General features: G+C 70.9%; 5 pseudogenes; all 5 read left to right on the top strand.

Moving 5' to 3' along the window:
• Positions 1–2,334: 2,334 nt before the first annotated feature.
• On the top strand, positions 2,335–2,454 carry LOC148756161 (5S ribosomal RNA; annotated as a pseudogene).
• A 1,235-nt stretch (positions 2,455–3,689) lies between these two features.
• Positions 3,690–3,809, top strand: LOC148756160 (5S ribosomal RNA; annotated as a pseudogene).
• A 5,846-nt stretch (positions 3,810–9,655) lies between these two features.
• Positions 9,656–9,775, top strand: LOC148756159 (5S ribosomal RNA; annotated as a pseudogene).
• A 1,239-nt stretch (positions 9,776–11,014) lies between these two features.
• Positions 11,015–11,134, top strand: LOC148756158 (5S ribosomal RNA; annotated as a pseudogene).
• Positions 11,135–14,996: 3,862 nt separating this feature from the next.
• Positions 14,997–15,116, top strand: LOC148756157 (5S ribosomal RNA; annotated as a pseudogene).
• The last annotated feature ends 4,109 nt before the right edge of the window (positions 15,117–19,225 follow it).

Genomic DNA, 19,225 nt, shown 5'->3' with positions numbered 1-19,225 from the left:
CGGTCCCTGGTCCCCCGGTCCCCCAGTCCCCCGGTTCCCCCATCGCCCTGGCCCCCGTCTACCGATCCCCCAGTTCTCCGTTCGCCCCGTCTTCCGGTCCTCCCGTCCCACAGTCTCCCGTCTCCCGGTGTCCCATCTCCCGGTCACCCCGTCCCCGGTCCCCCGTCTCGCGGTCCCCCGTCTCCTAGTCGCCCCGTTCCCCGGTACCCGATCTCCCGGTCCCCTCATCCCCCAGTCCCCCAACCCCCGGTCCCCCGGTCCCCCCGTCCCCCGGTCCCCGGTCCCCCGGTCCCCCCATCTCCCGGTCCACTGGTACCCCCGTCCCCCCAGTCCATTCATGCCCCTGGTCACCCCGTCGCCCGGTCCCCTATCCCCCGGTCCCCCCAACCTCCGGTCCCCCGGTCCGCGGGTCCCCTGGTCCCCCCATCCGCCGTTCCCCCGGTCCCCCCCGTCTCCGTTGCCCCGGTCCCCCCGTCCCCCGGTCCCCCCGTCCCCCGGTCCCCCCGACCCTCCAGTCCCCCTGTCCCTCTGTCTCCCGGTCCCCCCGTCACCCCGTCCCCCCGGCCCCAGGTCCCCCATCTCCCGGTCCCCCCGTCTCACGGTCCCCCGTTCCCCCGTTTCCCGGTCCCCCCCTCCCCATGTCCCTCGTCCCCCAGTACCCTCGTACTCCTGTCCCTCCATCCACCGGTCTCCTGGTCCCTCCGTCCCACCGTCCGCCAGTCCCACCGTCCTCTCATTCCCCCAATCCCCCAGTCCCCCAGTCTCCCTGTCCCCCAATTCCCCGGTCTCCCTTTCCCCTGGTACCGTGTCCCCCCATCTCCCGGTCCCCCCGTCCCCTGGTCCCACTGTCTCCCAGTACCCAGTCCCCCTGTCCCCCCGGTCCCCCGGTCCCCTTGTCCCCCCATCCCCCAGTCCCCCCGTCCCCCCGGCCCTCTCGTACTCCCGTCCCCCCATCTTCCGGTCACCCCTTCCCCCCGTCCCACATGCCCCCGTCTCCCAGACCCCCCGTCCCCCGGTTCTCCCAGTTCCAACGGTCGCCCTGTCCCCCTGCCCCCCTTCCCCCATCTCCTGGTACCCCGTCCCCCGGTACCCCCGCCCCGGGTTCCTACAGTCCCACCGTTCTCCCTGTCCCCCCCCTTACACCCGTCTCCCGGTCCCCTGTCCCCTGGTCCTCCCGTCCCCCGGTCCCCCTGTCCCCCCGTTCTGTCTGTTGGTCCCTGTCCTGCGGGGACTCTAGTCCCTCTGCCCGCACAAGAACCCAGGATTTGGCGAGGCCAAGAAGGAACACCAACAGAGCCACGGATAGGGGGCTCATAGCACCATGTCTCACGGGCAGCTGGCTTGGAGACACGGCAAGCCGGAGCCGCCCGATCCCCAACCTGCCGGCCGATTCTCTGCCAACCAACAGACCCACCAAGCCGGCCCACTGCAGTCCGCGCCCCTCTGCAATTTGCAGTCCACCATCCGCGCTTCCTAGCTTGGCCACCGCAGCTCTGCCAGTGGCCAATGGCCAACTGGCAACAGCTGATGGCCAAGCGGTAACAGCTGATGTCCGTGCAGCCCCCACGCAGCACCCCTCCACGCGAGGCCCAGAGCCTGGAAAGTGCTCTCTGCAAGTCTGTCCCCACAGTCCCCGTCTGTCTCTCTCCGCCTACCTCTTGCTCCGTCTCTGGCCTTCTCTCATCCTCTCTCTCAACACCCTGGGTCAGGAGAGGTGATGTGTAGCCAGTGAAGTGACCAGTGATCGGGCGGGACGCCGGTCGCTGATGAGGGGCGAGGGCCCAGACAGAAGGCTGTGTGACGAAGGGTGGCGGCAGTCTGGAGGTGCTGCCCCCTGGTCGCGGGTGGCTCTCCCTGGCTTTGGGCCAGTGGGTGGGGCCGGCCAGGGCCAGGGCCTGGGTTGCACGTCCCTAGGGTGGAGGGGACTGAGAGGACCCTGCGACCCCCTCGGTGGCCCTGAGTGGTGGGGACAGCACAGCAGCAAGGGGGGTGTGCGGTTGTGGGGCTGGGGGCGGGATGAGAGGGGTTGGGGTAGGGGGGCGTGGTAAAAGCCATTCCGGGCGTGGGGAGTCCCAGGATGCCAGGGCGCCCAGACATATGTCACAGTCAGGGAAGTGACAGAGGCCTGTGGAGCCACTGGGGGGCGCGAAGGGGCCTCGCTGCGGGCCAGGAGTAGCCCGTCGCCCACACCAGCGGCGACCGGAGGAGGCGGGGAGCGGGCGGGAGGCACTCGGGCAGACATGCTCGCCACCCGAGCGGCCCAGCAGCATGGCGCGTGCGCTCAGGAGGCAAGTCGGGAGCAGGCTCTTGGAGTGCCGGGAGCCGGGTCCCAGTGCCTAAGGCCATACCACCCTGAACGCAGCAGATCTCGTCTGATCTCGGAAGCGAAGCAGGGTCTGTCCTGGTTAGTACTTGGATGGGAGACCGCCTGGGAATACCTGTTGGCTTTTGCTAGCGTCTCCTTTTGCATCGCCGCTCCGGCGTGGCTCCCTCCGAACCCCTGCCGCCCCTTGCCCCTCTGCAGCCTCCCAGCCAGCCGCAGGTCCCCCTGACCAGCAGAGGGTCAGCCGCCCGGCACTACAAGCTGGCAGCCCCGGCCGCACACCAGGCCCGTGGGCCAGGGCTCCCCCCCCACACCCTCCTCTCAGTCCTCTTCGGTCCCGCAGGCCGTCATCGCGAATCCTTCGCCGACGCGCGGTCGCCGCCACCGCCGCCTGCGCCAAAGCCACCGCCACCACCGGGCTCCCCACACCCCCCCCCCCAGCGCTGCCCTCGCCCCCGCCCCTGTCCCCGCCCCCGCCGCCGCCACCGCCAAACTCCCTCAAACTCCCTCCTGTGCTCTCCCCACCTCGGCCGCCAGCACCGCGCTCCCCATCTCCGCCACCAGTGCTGCCCTCTCCCCCTCCCCCGCCCCCGCTGCCGCCATTGCCGCACTCCCTCAATTCCCTCCTCTGCTCTCCCCGCCTCCAGCACCCCCATCTTCCCGCCCCCGCCCCAGCCCCCGCCGCCACCAATGCCATACTCGCTCAGTCTCCCGCCTCTGCTCTCCCGGCCTCCGCCGCCAGCACGGCCCTCACGCCCTCCCCAGCCCCCGCCGCCACCGCCGCCGCCATCGGCCCCCGTGTCCCAGCGCCCACCGTCAAAGCCCCCATTGTCGCCGCCGCCATCGCCGCCCTGGCGCCATCCACGCGGTTGCCATCGCCTACCTCGCCACCCTCCCCTGCCTCCGCCGCCGCCGCCGCCGCCGCCGCCGCAGCCGCCCCCGCCGCCGCCGCGGGGTCCTCCCACAACTCCCAGGCCCAGGGTTGCCTGCTGGTGCAGGCCTCCACCAGCCTTGGGGCTGCGGTTGGGGGTAAACCTGGTGGCGGTAGGGGGGCGGGTTGTATGCCGGTCTGGGTGCGGGGAGTCCCAGGATGCCAGAGTTCCACGACTTCTGGCACCATCAGGGAAGTGGCAGTGTCCCATGGAGCCCCGGGTGGCGCGAAGGGGCCTCGCTGTCGGCCAGGAGTAGCCCGCCGCCCACGCCAGGGGCATTAGGAAGAGGCGGGGAGCCGGACTGGGGGGGGACGCGGTGCTGGCAGAGCCGGCCCGCGGGTCGATGCTCGCCACCGGAGCGGCTCATCTGCATGGCGGGCGCTCACGAGACAGGCCGGGAGCAGGCTCTTGGGGCGCGGGAGCCGGGTCCCAGCGTCTACGGCCATACCACCCTGAACGCGCCCGATCTCCTCTGATCTCGGGAGCTAAGCAGGGAGGGGCCTGGTTAGTACTTGCATGGGAGACCGCCTGGGAATACCTGTAGGCTTTTGCTCGCCTCTCCTTTTGCGCCGCCGCCCCGGCGTGCCTCCCTCCGAATCCCTGCCGCCCCTTGCCCCTCTGCAACCCCTGCAGCCGCCCAGCCAGCCGAAGGACCCCCTGGCCAGAGGAGGGACAGCCGCCCAGCACTACAAGCTCGCATCCCCGGCCGCACACCAGGCCTGTCGGCCAGGGCTCCCCCCCTCTCCCTCTTCTTAGTGCTCTTCGCCGAGGCAGGCCGTCAGCCTGCAGCAGCCAGCCGCGTCTAGGTCGCCGCCGCCGCCACCGCCATCGCAGGGCTCCCTCTCGCTCCCCGACCCTGCCGCCGCCGCAACCCCCAACGCCCAAGCCCAGGGCTGCCTGCCGGCGCAGGCTTCCACCAGGCTCTCTCCATCCCAGGACGTGCCGGTCCTTTGCACCTCGGCCCGAGCCCAGGGGACGCCCATCCCTGCGCCTGCCCCTGGGCCCCGAGACACAGGATCGGCGTGTCCTCGGGCAAACGGGACGCCCACCCGACCCGCCCCACCGGAGTCTTCTGTCTCCGCGGGCAGGCACCTCTCCCCACACCCCCGCGCGTCCCCTCCCGTCTCCCACAAGAGCCAGGAGCCCTCCCTTCCCGCCGGCCACGGTGTCCCCGACACAAAGGGCACAAAGAGCCGGGACAAACCAGGGGACGGCGGGAGCAGCACCCCAACACACCACGCGCCATCGACTCCAGGGGAGACCGCCACAAGGGAAGAGCAGGCACGCAGGCACACAATCCTCACAACCAGGGTGCCTGGGGGCTGCCACTCTCCTCCCGCGGGCGGGTCCCTGGGCGGGGCTCAGAGCCCACTGGCCCTCCGGAGACCCTGGCGGCCCGCCCCGGGGGCTTCAATGGTGACTGCCAACGCCAGGGCAATGCCTCCTTGGCGGAGCCCAGCCCCGGGCACGACCACACTCCGGTGGAGAAGCCACCACTTCAACACAGCCTCAGTGCGTCTGTCCCAGTCCGTGTGCCCGAATGTGCGTCCCTCCCACCCTCCCCCACCCCATGTCTGTCTGGCTCTGTGACGTGCCTGTTGGGTTCTGGCTCTGGCTCAGGAGCTCTCTCCCCGCGTGCCTGCCCCCTCTTTCTCTGTCTCTGTCCATGTCTCTCTGTATGTCTAGACACATACACGTACATATACGTGTATATTTCCATCTCGCTCCCTCTTACTCCTCCTCCCGTTCTGTCTGTCTGTCCCTGTCCTGCGGGGACTCTAGTCCCTCTGCCCGCACAAGAACGCAGGATTTGGCGAGGCCAAGAAGGAACACCCACAGAGCCACGGATAGGGGGCTCATAGCACCATGTCTCACGGGCGGCTGGCTTGGAGACACGGCAAGCCGGAGCCGCCCGATCCCCCACCTGCTGGCCGATTCTCTGCCAACCAACAGACCCACCAAGCCGGCCCACTGCAGTCCGCGCCCCTCTGCAATTTGCAGTCCACCATCCGCGCTTCCTAGCTTGGCCACCGCAGCTCTGCCGGTGTCCAATGGCCAACTGGCAACAGCTGAAGGCCAAGCGGTAACAGCTGATGTCAGTGCAGCCCCACGCAGTAACCCCGTCCCCCGGTACCCCCGTCTCCCCGTCACCCCTGTCTCCGTTCCCCCGGTTCCCGTCTTCCTGTCCCCCGTCTCCCGGGTCCCCCGTCCCCACGTTCCACCATCCCCCCTATTCCGGTCCCCCCCGTCCCCTGTTCCCCCCGTCCCCTGATCCCCCTGTTCCCCCGTACCCCCATCCACCCTCTCCCAGTCCACCCGTCCCCCGGTGCCCCCGTCCCCCCAGTGCCCCATCCCCCATCCCCCGCTCCCCCGTCCCCCCAGTCCCCCCACGCCCCTGGTCCACCCGTCCCCCATTCCCTCGTCTCCCGGTCCCCCCCTCCCCGGGTCCCCCGACCCCCGTTCCCCCGTCTCCCGGTCCTCCGTCTCGCGGTCCTCCTGTCCCCCGGTCCCCCAGTCCCAACGTCTCCCCGTCCCCCCGTCCCTCCTTCGCCTGGTCCCCCCGTCCCCCCATACCCCCGGTCTCCCGTTCCCCGGTCCCCCGTCTCCTGGTCCCCCGTTCCCCCGGTTTCCCCGGCGCCCAGGCGCCCTTCTACCGGTCCCCCCGTTCCCCGGTCGCCCCGTCTCCCGGTCCCCAGTCTCCCGGTCCCCTGTCTCCCGGTCGCCCGGTCTTCCGGTCCCCCGGTCCTCCGTCCAGTGTTACCCCCTTCCCCCGGTCCCCCGGTCCCCCCATCTCCCTGTCCCTCTGTCTCCCGGTCCGGCCGCACACCCATCCCCCCGTCTCCCGGTCCCCCGTCTCCCGGTCGCCCGGTTTCCAGGTCCCCCGTCTCCCGGTCCCCTCATCCCCTGGACCCCCAACCCCGGTCCCTGGTCCCCCGGTCCCCCAGTCCCCCGGTTCCCCCATCGCCCTGGCCCCCGTCTACCGATCCCCCAGTTCTCCGTTCGCCCCGTCTTCCGGTCCTCCCGTCCCACAGTCTCCCGTCTCCCGGTGTCCCATCTCCCGGTCACCCCGTCCCCGGTCCCCCGTCTCGCGGTCCCCCGTCTCCTAGTCGCCCCGTTCCCCGGTACCCGATCTCCCGGTCCCCTCATCCCCCAGTCCCCCAACCCCCGGTCCCCCGGTCCCCCCGTCCCCCGGTCCCCAGTCCCCCGGTCCCCCCATCTCCCGGTCCACTGGTACCCCCGTCCCCCCAGTCCATTCATGCCCCTGGTCACCCCGTCGCCCGGTCCCCTATCCCCCGGTCCCCCCAACCTCCGGTCCCCCGGTCCGCGGGTCCCCTGGTCCCCCCATCCGCCGTTCCCCCGGTCCCCCCCGTCTCCGTTGCCCCGGTCCCCCCGTCCCCCGGTCCCCCCGTCCCCTGATCCCCCTGTTCCCCCGTACCCCCATCCACCCTCTCCCAGTCCACCCGTCCCCCGGTGCCCCCGTCCCCCCAGTGCCCCATCCCCCGTCCCCCGCTCCCCCGTCCCCCCAGTCCCCCCACGCCCCTGGTCCACCCGTCCCCCATTCCCTCGTCTCCCGGTCCCCCCCTCCCCGGGTCCCCCGACCCCCGTTTCCCCGTCTCCCGGTCCTCCGTCTCGCGGTCCACCTGTCCCACGGTCCCCCAGTCCCAACGTCTCCCCGTCCCCCCGTCCCTCCTTCGCCTGGTCCCCCCGTCCCCCCATACCCCCGGTCTCCCGTTCCCCGGTCCCCCGTCGCCTCCTGGTCCCCCGGTCCCCCGGTTCCCCCGGCGCCCAGGCGCCCTTCTACCGGTCCCCCCGTTCCCCGGTCGCCCCGTCTCCCGGTCCCCAGTCTCCCGGTCCCCTGTCTCCCGGTCGCCCGGTCTTCCGGTCCCCCGGTCCTCCGTCCAGTGTTACCCCCTTCCCCCGGTCCCCCGGTCCCCCCATCTCCCTGTCCCTCTGTCTCCCGGTCCGGCCGCACACCCATCCCCCCGTCTCCCGGTCCCCCGTCTCCCGGTCGCCCGGTCCCCAGGTCCCCCGTCTCCCGGTCCCCTCATCCCCTGGACCCCCAACCCCCGGTCCCTGGTCCCCCGGTCCCCCAGTTCCCCGGTTCCCCCATCGCCCTGGCCCCCGTCTACCGATCCCCCAGTTCTCCGTTCGCCCCGTCTTCCGGTCCTCCCGTCCCACAGTCTCCCGTCTCCCGGTGTCCCATCTCCCGGTCACCCCGTCCCCGGTCCCCCGTCTCGCGGTCCCCCGTCTCCTAGTCGCCCCGTTCCCCGGTACCCGATCTCCCGGTCCCCTCATCCCCCAGTCCCCCAACCCCCGGTCCCCCGGTCCCCCCGTCCCCCGGTCCCCGGTCCCCCGGTCCCCCCATCTCCCGGTCCACTGGTACCCCCGTCCCCCCAGTCCATTCATGCCCCTGGTCACCCCGTCGCCCGGTCCCCTATCCCCCGGTCCCCCCAACCTCCGGTCCCCCGGTCCGCGGGTCCCCTGGTCCCCCCATCCGCCGTTCCCCCGGTCCCCCCGTCTCCGTTGCCCCGGTCCCCCCATCCCCCGGTCCCCCCGTCCCCTGGTCCCCCCGACCCTCCAGTCCCCCTGTCCCTCTGTCTCCCGGTCCCCCCGTCACCCCGTCCCCCCGGCCCCAGGTCCCCCATCTCCCGGTCCCCCCGTCTCACGGTCCCCCGTTCCCCCGTTTCCCGGTCCCCCCCTCCCCATGTCCCTCGTCCCCCAGTACCCTCGTACTCCTGTCCCTCCATCCACCGGTCTCCTGGTCCCTCCGTCCCACCGTCCGCCAGTCCCACCGTCCTCTCATTCCCCCAATCCCCCAGTCCCCCAGTCTCCCTGTCCCCCAATTCCCCGGTCTCCCTTTCCCCTGGTACCGTGTCCCCCCATCTCCCGGTCCCCCCGTCCCCTGGTCCCACTGTCTCCCAGTACCCAGTCCCCCTGTCCCCCCGGTCCCCCGGTCCCCTTGTCCCCCCATCCCCCAGTCCCCCCGTCCCCCCGGCCCTCTCGTACTCCCGTCCCCCCATCTTCCGGTCACCCCTTCCCCCCGTCCCACATGCCCCCGTCTCCCAGACCCCCCGTCCCCCGGTTCTCCCAGTTCCAACGGTCGCCCTGTCCCCCTGCCCCCCTTCCCCCATCTCCTGGTACCCCGTCCCCCGGTACCCCCGCCCCGGGTTCCTACAGTCCCACCGTTCTCCCTGTCCCCCCCCTTACACCCGTCTCCCGGTCCCCTGTCCCCCGGTCCTCCCGTCCCCCGGTCCCCCTGTCCCCCCGTTCTGTCTGTCGGTCCCTGTCCTGCGGGGACTCTAGTCCCTCTGCCCGCACAAGAACCCAGGATTTGGCGAGGCCAAGAAGGAACACCAACAGAGCCACGGATAGGGGGCTCATAGCACCATGTCTCACGGGCAGCTGGCTTGGAGACACGGCAAGCCGGAGCCGCCCGATCCCCAACCTGCCGGCCGATTCTCTGCCAACCAACAGACCCACCAAGCCGGCCCACTGCAGTCCGCGCCCCTCTGCAATTTGCAGTCCACCATCCGCGCTTCCTAGCTTGGCCACCGCAGCTCTGCCAGTGGCCAATGGCCAACTGGCAACAGCTGATGGCCAAGCGGTAACAGCTGATGTCCGTGCAGCCCCCACGCAGCACCCCTCCACGCGAGGCCCAGAGCCTGGAAAGTGCTCTCTGCAAGTCTGTCCCCACAGTCCCCGTCTGTCTCTCTCCGCCTACCTCTTGCTCCGTCTCTGGCCTTCTCTCATCCTCTCTCTCAACACCCTGGGTCAGGAGAGGTGATGTGTAGCCAGTGAAGTGACCAGTGATCGGGCGGGACGCCGGTCGCTGATGAGGGGCGAGGGCCCAGACAGAAGGCTGTGTGACGAAGGGTGGCGGCAGTCTGGAGGTGCTGCCCCCTGGTCGCGGGTGGCTCTCCCTGGCTTTGGGCCAGTGGGTGGGGCCGGCCAGGGCCAGGGCCTGGGTTGCACGTCCCTAGGGTGGAGGGGACTGAGAGGACCCTGCGACCCCCTCGGTGGCCCTGAGTGGTGGGGACAGCACAGCAGCAAGGGGGGTGTGCGGTTGTGGGGCTGGGGGGGGATGAGAGGGGTTGGGGTAGGGGGGCGTGGTAAAAGCCATTCCGGGCGTGGGGAGTCCCAGGATGCCAGGGCGCCCAGACATATGTCACAGTCAGGGAAGTGACAGAGGCCTGTGGAGCCACTGGGGGGCGCGAAGGGGCCTCGCTGCGGGCCAGGAGTAGCCCGTCGCCCACACCAGCGGCGATCGGAGGAGGCGGGGAGCGGGCGGGAGGCACTCGGGCAGACATGCTCGCCACCCGAGCGGCCCAGCAGCATGGCGCGTGCGCTCAGGAGGCAAGTCGGGAGCAGGCTCTTGGAGTGCCGGGAGCCGGGTCCCAGTGCCTAAGGCCATACCACCCTGAACGCAGCAGATCTCGTCTGATCTCGGAAGCGAAGCAGGGTCTGTCCTGGTTAGTACTTGGATGGGAGACCGCCTGGGAATACCTGTTGGCTTTTGCTAGCGTCTCCTTTTGCATCGCCGCTCCGGCGTGGCTCCCTCCGAACCCCTGCCGCCCCTTGCCCCTCTGCAGCCTCCCAGCCAGCCGCAGGTCCCCCTGACCAGCAGAGGGTCAGCCGCCCGGCACTACAAGCTGGCAGCCCCGGCCGCACACCAGGCCCGTGGGCCAGGGCTCCCCCCCCACACCCTCCTCTCAGTCCTCTTCGGTCCCGCAGGCCGTCATCGCGAATCCTTCGCCGACGCGCGGTCGCCGCCACCGCCGCCTGCGCCAAAGCCACCGCCACCACCGGGCTCCCCACACCCCCCCCCCCAGCGCTGCCCTCGCCCCCGCCCCTGTCCCCGCCCCCGCCGCCGCCACCGCCAAACTCCCTCAAACTCCCTCCTGTGCTCTCCCCACCTCGGCCGCCAGCACCGCGCTCCCCATCTCCGCCACCAGTGCTGCCCTCTCCCCCTCCCCCGCCCCCGCTGCCGCCATTGCCGCACTCCCTCAATTCCCTCCTCTGCTCTCCCCGCCTCCAGCACCCCCATCTTCCCCGCCCCCGCCCCAGCCCCCGCCGCCACCAATGCCATACTCGCTCAGTCTCCCGCCTCTGCTCTCCCGGCCTCCGCCGCCAGCACCGCCCTCACGCCCTCCCCAGCCCCCGCCGCCACCGCCGCCGCCATCGGCCCCCGTGTCCCAGCGCCCACCGTCAAAGCCCCCATTGTCGCCGCCGCCATCGCCGCCCTGGCGCCATCCACGCGGTTGCCATCGCCTACCTCGCCACCCTCCCCTGCCTCCGCCGCCGCCGCCGTCGCCGCCGCCGCCGCAGCCGCCCCCGCCGCCGCCGCGGGGTCCTCCCACAACTCCCAGGCCCAGGGTTGCCTGCTGGTGCAGGCCTCCACCAGCCTTGGGGCTGCGGTTGGGGGTAAACCTGGTGGCGGTAGGGGGGCGGGTTGTATGCCGGTCTGGGTGCGGGGAGTCCCAGGATGCCAGAGTTCCACGACTTCTGGCACCATCAGGGAAGTGGCAGTGTCCCATGGAGCCCCGGGTGGCGCGAAGGGGCCTCGCTGTCGGCCAGGAGTAGCCCGCCGCCCACGCCAGGGGCATTAGGAAGAGGCGGGGAGCCGGACTGGGGGGGGACGCGGTGCTGGCAGAGCCGGCCCGCGGGTCGATGCTCGCCACCGGAGCGGCTCATCTGCATGGCGGGCGCTCACGAGACAGGCCGGGAGCAGGCTCTTGGGGCGCGGGAGCCGGGTCCCAGCGTCTACGGCCATACCACCCTGAACGCGCCCGATCTCCTCTGATCTCGGGAGCTAAGCAGGGAGGGGCCTGGTTAGTACTTGCATGGGAGACCGCCTGGGAATACCTGTAGGCTTTTGCTCGCCTCTCCTTTTGCGCCGCCGCCCCGGCGTGCCTCCCTCCGAATCCCTGCCGCCCCTTGCCCCTCTGCAACCCCTGCAGCCGCCCAGCCAGCCGAAGGACCCCCTGGCCAGAGGAGGGACAGCCGCCCAGCACTACAAGCTCGCATCCCCGGCCGCACACCAGGCCTGTCGGCCAGGGCTCCCCCCCTCTCCCTCTTCTTAGTGCTCTTCGCCGAGGCAGGCCGTCAGCCTGCAGCAGCCAGCCGCGTCTAGGTCGCCGCCGCCGCCACCGCCATCGCAGGGCTCCCTCTCGCTCCCCGACCCTGCCGCCGCCGCAACCCCCAACGCCCAAGCCCAGGGCTGCCTGCCGGCGCAGGCTTCCACCAGGCTCTCTCCATCCCAGGACGTGCCGGTCCTTTGCACCTCGGCCCGAGCCCAGGGGACGCCCATCCCTGCGCCTGCCCCTGGGCCCCGAGACACAGGATCGGCGTGTCCTCGGGCAAACGGGACGCCCACCCGCCCCGCCCCACCGGAGTCTTCTGTCTCCGCGGGCAGGCACCTCTCCCCACACCCCCGCGCGTCCCCTCCCGTCTCCCACAAGAGCCAGGAGCCCTCCCTTCCCGCCGGCCACGGTGTCCCCGACACAAAGGGCACAAAGAGCCGGGACAAACCAGGGGACGGCGGGAGCAGCACCCCAACACACCACGCGCCATCGACTCCAGGGGAGACCGCCACAAGGGAAGAGCAGGCACACAATCCTCACAACCAGGGTGCCTGGGGGCTGCCACTCTCCTCCCGCGGGCGGGTCCCTGGGCGGGGCTCAGAGCCCACTGGCCCTCCGGAGACCCTGGCGGCCCGCCCCGGGGGCTTCAATGGTGACTGCCAACGCCAGGGCAATGCCTCCTTGGCGGAGCCCAGCCCCGGGCACGACCACACTCCGGTGGAGAAGCCACCACTTCAACACAACCTCAGTGCGTCTGTCCCAGTCCGTGTGCCCGAATGTGCGTCCCTCCCACCCTCCCCCACCCCATGTCTGTCTGGCTCTGTGACGTGCCTGTTGGGTTCTGGCTCTGGCTCAGGAGCTCTCTCCCCGCGTGCCTGCCCCCTCTTTCTCTGTCTCTGTCCATGTCTCTCTGTATGTCTAGACACATACACGTACATATACGTGTATATTTCCATCTCGCTCCCTCTTACTCCTCCTCCCGTTCTGTCTGTCTGTCCCTGTCCTGCGGGGACTCTAGTCCCTCTGCCCGCACAAGAACGCAGGATTTGGCGAGGCCAAGAAGGAACACCCACAGAGCCACGGATAGGGGGCTCATAGCACCATGTCTCACGGGCGGCTGGCTTGGAGACACGGCAAGCCGGAGCCGCCCGATCCCCCACCTGCTGGCCGATTCTCTGCCAACCAACAGACCCACCAAGCCGGCCCACTGCAGTCCGCGCCCCTCTGCAATTTGCAGTCCACCATCCGCGCTTCCTAGCTTGGCCACCGCAGCTCTGCCAGTGGCCAATGGCCAACTGGCAACAGCTGATGGCCAAGCGGTAACAGCTGATGTCCGTGCAGCCCCCACGCAGCACCCCTCCACGCGAGGCCCAGAGCCTGGAAAGTGCTCTCTGCAAGTCTGTCCCCACAGTCCCCGTCTGTCTCTCTCCGCCTACCTCTTGCTCCGTCTCTGGCCTTCTCTCATCCTCTCTCTCAACACCCTGGGTCAGGAGAGGTGATGTGTAGCCAGTGAAGTGACCAGTGATCGGGCGGGACGCCGGTCGCTGATGAGGGGCGAGGGCCCAGACAGAAGGCTGTGTGACGAAGGGTGGCGGCAGTCTGGAGGTGCTGCCCCCTGGTCGCGGGTGGCTCTCCCTGGCTTTGGGCCAGTGGGTGGGGCCGGCCAGGGCCAGGGCCTGGGTTGCACGTCCCTAGGGTGGAGGGGACTGAGAGGACCCTGCGACCCCCTCGGTGGCCCTGAGTGGTGGGGACAGCACAGCAGCAAGGGGGGTGTGCGGTTGTGGGGCTGGGGGGGGATGAGAGGGGTTGGGGTAGGGGGGCGTGGTAAAAGCCATTCCGGGCGTGGGGAGTCCCAGGATGCCAGGGCGCCCAGACATATGTCACAGTCAGGGAAGTGACAGAGGCCTGTGGAGCCACTGGGGGGCGCGAAGGGGCCTCGCTGCGGGCCAGGAGTAGCCCGTCGCCCACACCAGCGGCGACCGGAGGAGGCGGGGAGCGGGCGGGAGGCACTCGGGCAGACATGCTCGCCACCCGAGCGGCCCAGCAGCATGGCGCGTGCGCTCAGGAGGCAAGTCGGGAGCAGGCTCTTGGAGTGCCGGTAGCCGGGTCCCAGTGCCTAAGGCCATACCACCCTGAACGCAGCAGATCTCGTCTGATCTCGGAAGCGAAGCAGGGTCTGTCCTGGTTAGTACATGGATGGGAGACCGCCTGGGAATACCTGTTGGCTTTTGCTAGCGTCTCCTTTTGCATCGCCGCTCCGGCGTGGCTCCCTCCGAACCCCTGCCGCCCCTTGCCCCTCTGCAGCCTCCCAGCCAGCCGCAGGTCCCCCTGACCAGCAGAGGGTCAGCCGCCCGGCACTACAAGCTGGCAGCCCCGGCCGCACACCAGGCCCGTGGGCCAGGGCTCCCCCCCCACACCCTCCTCTCAGTCCTCTTCGGTCCCGCAGGCCGTCATCGCGAATCCTTCGCCGACGCGCGGTCGCCGCCACCGCCGCCTGCGCCAAAGCCACCGCCACCACCGGGCTCCCCACACCCCCCCCCCCCCCCCCCCGCCAGCGCTGCCCTCGCCCCCGCCCCTGTCCCCGCCCCCGCCGCCGCCACCGCCAAACTCCCTCAAACTCCCTCCTGTGCTCTCCCCACCTCGGCCGCCAGCACCGCGCTCCCCATCTCCGCCACCAGTGCTGCCCTCTCCCCCACCCCCGACCCTGCCGCCGCCATATCCGTACTCCCTTAATTCCCTCCTCCGCTCTCCCCGCCTCCAGCACCGCCATCTCCCCCGCCCCCGCCCCAGACCCCCACATCCACCATCGCCATACTCCCTCAGTCTCCCGCCTCTGCTCTCCCGGCCTCCGCCGCCAGCACCGCCCTCACGCCCTCCCCCGCCCCCGCTGCCGCCATTGCCGCACTCCCTCAATTCCCTCCTCTGCTCTCCCCGCCTCCAGCACCCCCATCTTCCCCGCCCCCGCCCCAGCCCCCGCCGCCACCAATGCCATACTCGCTCAGTCTCCCGCCTCTGCTCTCCCGGCCTCCGCCGCCAGCACCGCCCTCACGCCCTCCCCAGCCCCCGCCGCCACCGCCGCCGCCATCGGCCCCCGTGTCCCAGCGCCCACCGTCAAAGCCCCCATTGTCGCCGCCGCCATCGCCGCCCTGGCGCCATCCACGCGGTTGCCATCGCCTACCTCGCCACCCTCCCCTGCCTCCGCCGCCGCCGCCGCCGCCGCCGCCGCAGCCGCCCCCGCCGCCGCCGCGGGGTCCTCCCACAACTCCCAGGCCCAGGGTTGCTGCTGGTGCAGGCCTCCACCAGCCTTGGGGCTGCGGTTGGGGGTAAACCTGGTGGCGGTAGGGGGGCGGGTTGTATGCCGGTCTGGGTGCGGAGAGTCCCAGGATGCCAGAGTTCCACGACTTCTGGCACCATCAGGGAAGTGGCAGTGTCCCATGGAGCCCCGGGTGGCGCGAAGGGGCCTCGCTGTCGGCCAGGAGTAGCCCGCCGCCCACGCCAGGGGCATTAGGAAGAGGCGGGGAGCCGGACTGGGGGGAGACGCGATGCTGGCAGAGCCGGCCCGCGGGTCGATGCTCGCCACCGGAGCGGCTCATCTGCATGGCGGGCGCTCACGAGACAGGCCGGGAGCAGGCTCTTGGGGCGCGGGAGCCGGGTCCCAGCGTCTACGGCCATACCACCCTGAACGCGCCCGATCTCCTCTGATCTCGGGAGCTAAGCAGGGAGGGGCCTGGTTAGTACTTGCATGGGAGACCGCCTGGGAATACCTGTAGGCTTTTGCTCGCCTCTCCTTTTGCGCCGCCGCCCCGGCGTGCCTCCCTCCGAATCCCTGCCGCCCCTTGCCCCTCTGCAACCCCTGCAGCCGCCCAGCCAGCCGAAGGTCCCCCTGGCCAGAGGAGGGACAGCCGCCCAGCACTACAAGCTCGCATCCCCGGCCGCACACCAGGCCTGTCGGCCAGGGCTCCCCCCCTCTCCCTCTTCTTAGTGCTCTTCGCCGAGGCAGGCCGTCAGCCTGCAGCAGCCAGCCGCGTCTAGGTCGCCGCCGCCGCCACCGCCATCGCAGGGCTCCCTCTCGCTCCCCGACCCTGCCGCCGCCGCAACCCCCAACGCCCAAGCCCAGGGCTGCCTGCCGGCGCAGGCTTCCACCAGGCTCTCTCCATCCCAGGACGTGCCGGTCCTTTGCACCTCGGCCCGAGCCCAGGGGACGCCCATCCCTGCGCCTGCCCCTGGGCCCCGAGACACAGGATCGGCGTGTCCTCGGGCAAACGGGACGCCCACCCGCCCCGCCCCACCGGAGTCTTCTGTCTCCGCGGGCAGGCACCTCTCCCCACACCCCCGCGCGTCCCCTCCCGTCTCCCACAAGAGCCAGGAGCCCTCCCTTCCCGCCGGCCACGGTGTCCCCGACACAAAGGGCACAAAGAGCCGGGACAAACCAGGGGACGGCGGGAGCAGCACCCCAACACACCACGCGCCATCGACTCCAGGGGAGACCGCCACAAGGGAAGAGCAGGCACGCAGGCACACAATCCTCACAACCAGGGTGCCTGGGGGCTGCCACTCTCCTCCCGCGGGCGGGTCCCTGGGCGGGGCTCAGAGCCCACTGGCCCTCCGGAGACCCTGGCGGCCCGCCCCGGGGGCTTCAATGGTGACTGCCAACGCCAGGGCAATGCCTCCTTGGCGGAGCCCAGCCCCGGGCACGACCACACTCCGGTGGAGAAGCCACCACTTCAACACAGCCTCAGTGCGTCTGTCCCAGTCCGTGTGCCCGAATGTGCGTCCCTCCCACCCTCCCCCACCCCATGTCTGTCTGGCTCTGTGACGTGCCTGTTGGGTTCTGGCTCTGGCTCAGGAGCTCTCTCCCCGCGTGCCTGCCCCCTCTTTCTCTGTCTCTGTCCATGTCTCTCTGTATGTCTAGACACATACACGTACATATACGTGTATATTTCCATCTCGCTCCCTCTTACTCCTCCTCCCGTTCTGTCTGTCTGTCCCTGTCCTGCGGGGACTCTAGTCCCTCTGCCCGCACAAGAACGCAGGATTTGGCGAGGCCAAGAAGGAACACCCACAGAGCCACGGATAGGGGGCTCATAGCACCATGTCTCACGGGCGGCTGGCTTGGAGACACGGCAAGCCGGAGCCGCCCGATCCCCCACCTGCTGGCCGATTCTCTGCCAACCAACAGACCCACCAAGCCGGCCCACTGCAGTCCGCGCCCCTCTGCAATTTGCAGTCCACCATCCGCGCTTCCTAGCTTGGCCACCGCAGCTCTGCCGGTGTCCAATGGCCAACTGGCAACAGCTGAAGGCCAAGCGGTAACAGCTGATGTCAGTGCAGCCCCACGCAGTACCCCGTCCCCCGGTACCCCCGTCTCCCCGTCACCCCTGTCTCCGTTCCCCCGGTTCCCCGTCTTCCTGTCCCCCGTCTCCCGGGTCCCCCGTCCCCACGTTCCACCATCCCCCCTATTCCGGTCCCCCCCGTCCCCTGTTCCCCCCGTCCCCTGATCCCCCTGTTCCCCCGTACCCCCATCCACCCTCTCCCAGTCCACCCGTCCCCCGGTGCCCCCGTCCCCCCAGTGCCCCATCCCCCGTCCCCCGCTCCCCCGTCCCCCCAGTCCCCCCACGCCCCTGGTCCACCCGTCCCCCATTCCCTCGTCTCCCGGTCCCCCCCTCCCCGGGTCCCCCGACCCCCGTTCCCCCGTCTCCCGGTCCTCCGTCTCGCGGTCCACCTGTCCCCCGGTCCCCCAGTCCCAACGTCTCCCCGTCCCCCCGTCCCTCCTTCGCCTGGTCCCCCCGTCCCCCCATACCCCCGGTCTCCCGTTCCCCGGTCCCCCGTCGCCTCCTGGTCCCCCGGTCCCCCGGTTCCCCCGGCGCCCAGGCGCCCTTCTACCGGTCCCCCCGTTCCCCGGTCGCCCCGTCTCCCGGTCCCCAGTCTCCCGGTCCCCTGTCTCCCGGTCGCCCGGTCTTCCGGTCCCCCGGTCCTCCGTCCAGTGTTACCCCCTTCCCCCGGTCCCCCGGTCCCCCCATCTCCCTGTCCCTCTGTCTCCCGGTCCGGCCGCACACCCATCCCCCCGTCTCCCGGTCCCCCGTCTCCCGGTCGCCCGGTCCCCAGGTCCCCCGTCTCCCGGTCCCCTCATCCCCTGGACCCCCAACCCCCGGTCCCTGGTCCCCCGGTCCCCAGTCCCCCGTTTCCCCCATCGCCCTGGCCCCCGTCTACCGATCCCCCAGTTCTCCGTTCGCCCCGTCTTCCGGTCCTCCCGTCCCACAGTCTCCCGTCTCCCGGTGTCCCATCTCCCGGTCACCCCGTCCCCGGTCCCCCGTCTCGCGGTCCCCCGTCTCCTAGTCGCCCCGTTCCCCGGTACCCGATCTCCCGGTCCCCTCATCCCCCAGTCCCCCAACCCCCGGTCCCCCGGTCCCCCCGTCCCCCGGTCCCCGGTCCCCCGGTCCCCCCATCTCCCGGTCCACTGGTACCCCCGTCCCCCCAGTCCATTCATGCCCCTGGTCACCCCGTCGCCCGGTCCCCTATCCCCCGGTCCCCCCAACCTCCGGTCCCCCGGTCCGCGGGTCCCCTGGTCCCCCCATCCGCCGTTCCCCCGGTCCCCCCCGTCTCCGTTGCCCCGGTCCCCCCGTCCCCCGGTCCCCCCGTCCCCCGGTCCCCCCGACCCTCCAGTCCCCCTGTCCCTCTGTCTCCCGGTCCCCCCGTCACCCCGTCCCCCCGGCCCCAGGTCCCCCATCTCCCGGTCCCCCCGTCTCACGGTCCCCCGTTCCCCCGTTTCCCGGTCCCCCCCTCCCCATGTCCCTCGTCCCCCAGTACCCTCGTACTCCTGTCCCTCCATCCACCGGTCTCCTGGTCCCTCCGTCCCACCGTCCGCCAGTCCCACCGTCCTCTCATTCCCCCAATCCCCCAGTCCCCCAGTCTCCCTGTCCCCCAATTCCCCGGTCTCCCTTTCCCCTGGTACCGTGTCCCCCCATCTCCCGGTCCCCCCGTCCCCTGGTCCCACTGTCTCCCAGTACCCAGTCCCCCTGTCCCCCCGGTCCCCCGGTCCCCTTGTCCCCCCATCCCCCAGTCCCCCCGTCCCCCCGGCCCTCTCGTACTCCCGTCCCCCCATCTTCCGGTCACCCCTTCCCCCCGTCCCACATGCCCCCGTCTCCCAGACCCCCCGTCCCCCGGTTCTCCCAGTTCCAACGGTCGCCCTGTCCCCCTGCCCCCCTTCCCCCATCTCCTGGTACCCCGTCCCCCGGTACCCCCGCCCCGGGTTCCTACAGTCCCACCGTTCTCCCTGTCCCCCCCCTTACACCCGTCTCCCGGTCCCCTGTCCCCTGGTCCTCCCGTCCCCCGGTCCCCCTGTCCCCCCGTTCTGTCTGTTGGTCCCTGTCCTGCGGGGACTCTAGTCCCTCTGCCCGCACAAGAACCCAGGATTTGGCGAGGCCAAGAAGGAACACCAACAGAGCCACGGATAGGGGGCTCATAGCACCATGTCTCACGGGCAGCTGGCTTGGAGACACGGCAAGCCGGAGCCGCCCGATCCCCAACCTGCCGGCCGATTCTCTGCCAACCAACAGACCCACCAAGCCGGCCCACTGCAGTCCGCGCCCCTCTGCAATTTGCAGTCCACCATCCGCGCTTCCTAGCTTGGCCACCGCAGCTCTGCCAGTGGCCAATGGCCAACTGGCAACAGCTGATGGCCAAGCGGTAACAGCTGATGTCCGTGCAGCCCCCACGCAGCACCCCTCCACGCGAGGCCCAGAGCCTGGAAAGTGCTCTCTGCAAGTCTGTCCCCACAGTCCCCGTCTGTCTCTCTCCGCCTACCTCTTGCTCCGTCTCTGGCCTTCTCTCATCCTCTCTCTCAACACCCTGGGTCAGGAGAGGTGATGTGTAGCCAGTGAAGTGACCAG

This window comes from Rhinolophus sinicus, chromosome 12 (genome assembly GCF_057876585.1).
Source record: "Rhinolophus sinicus isolate RSI-liver-muscle chromosome 12, RSI-T2T, whole genome shotgun sequence".
Classification (NCBI taxonomy): domain Eukaryota; kingdom Metazoa; phylum Chordata; class Mammalia; order Chiroptera; family Rhinolophidae; genus Rhinolophus; species Rhinolophus sinicus.
This window is presented reverse-complemented; position numbering and strand designations above follow the sequence as displayed.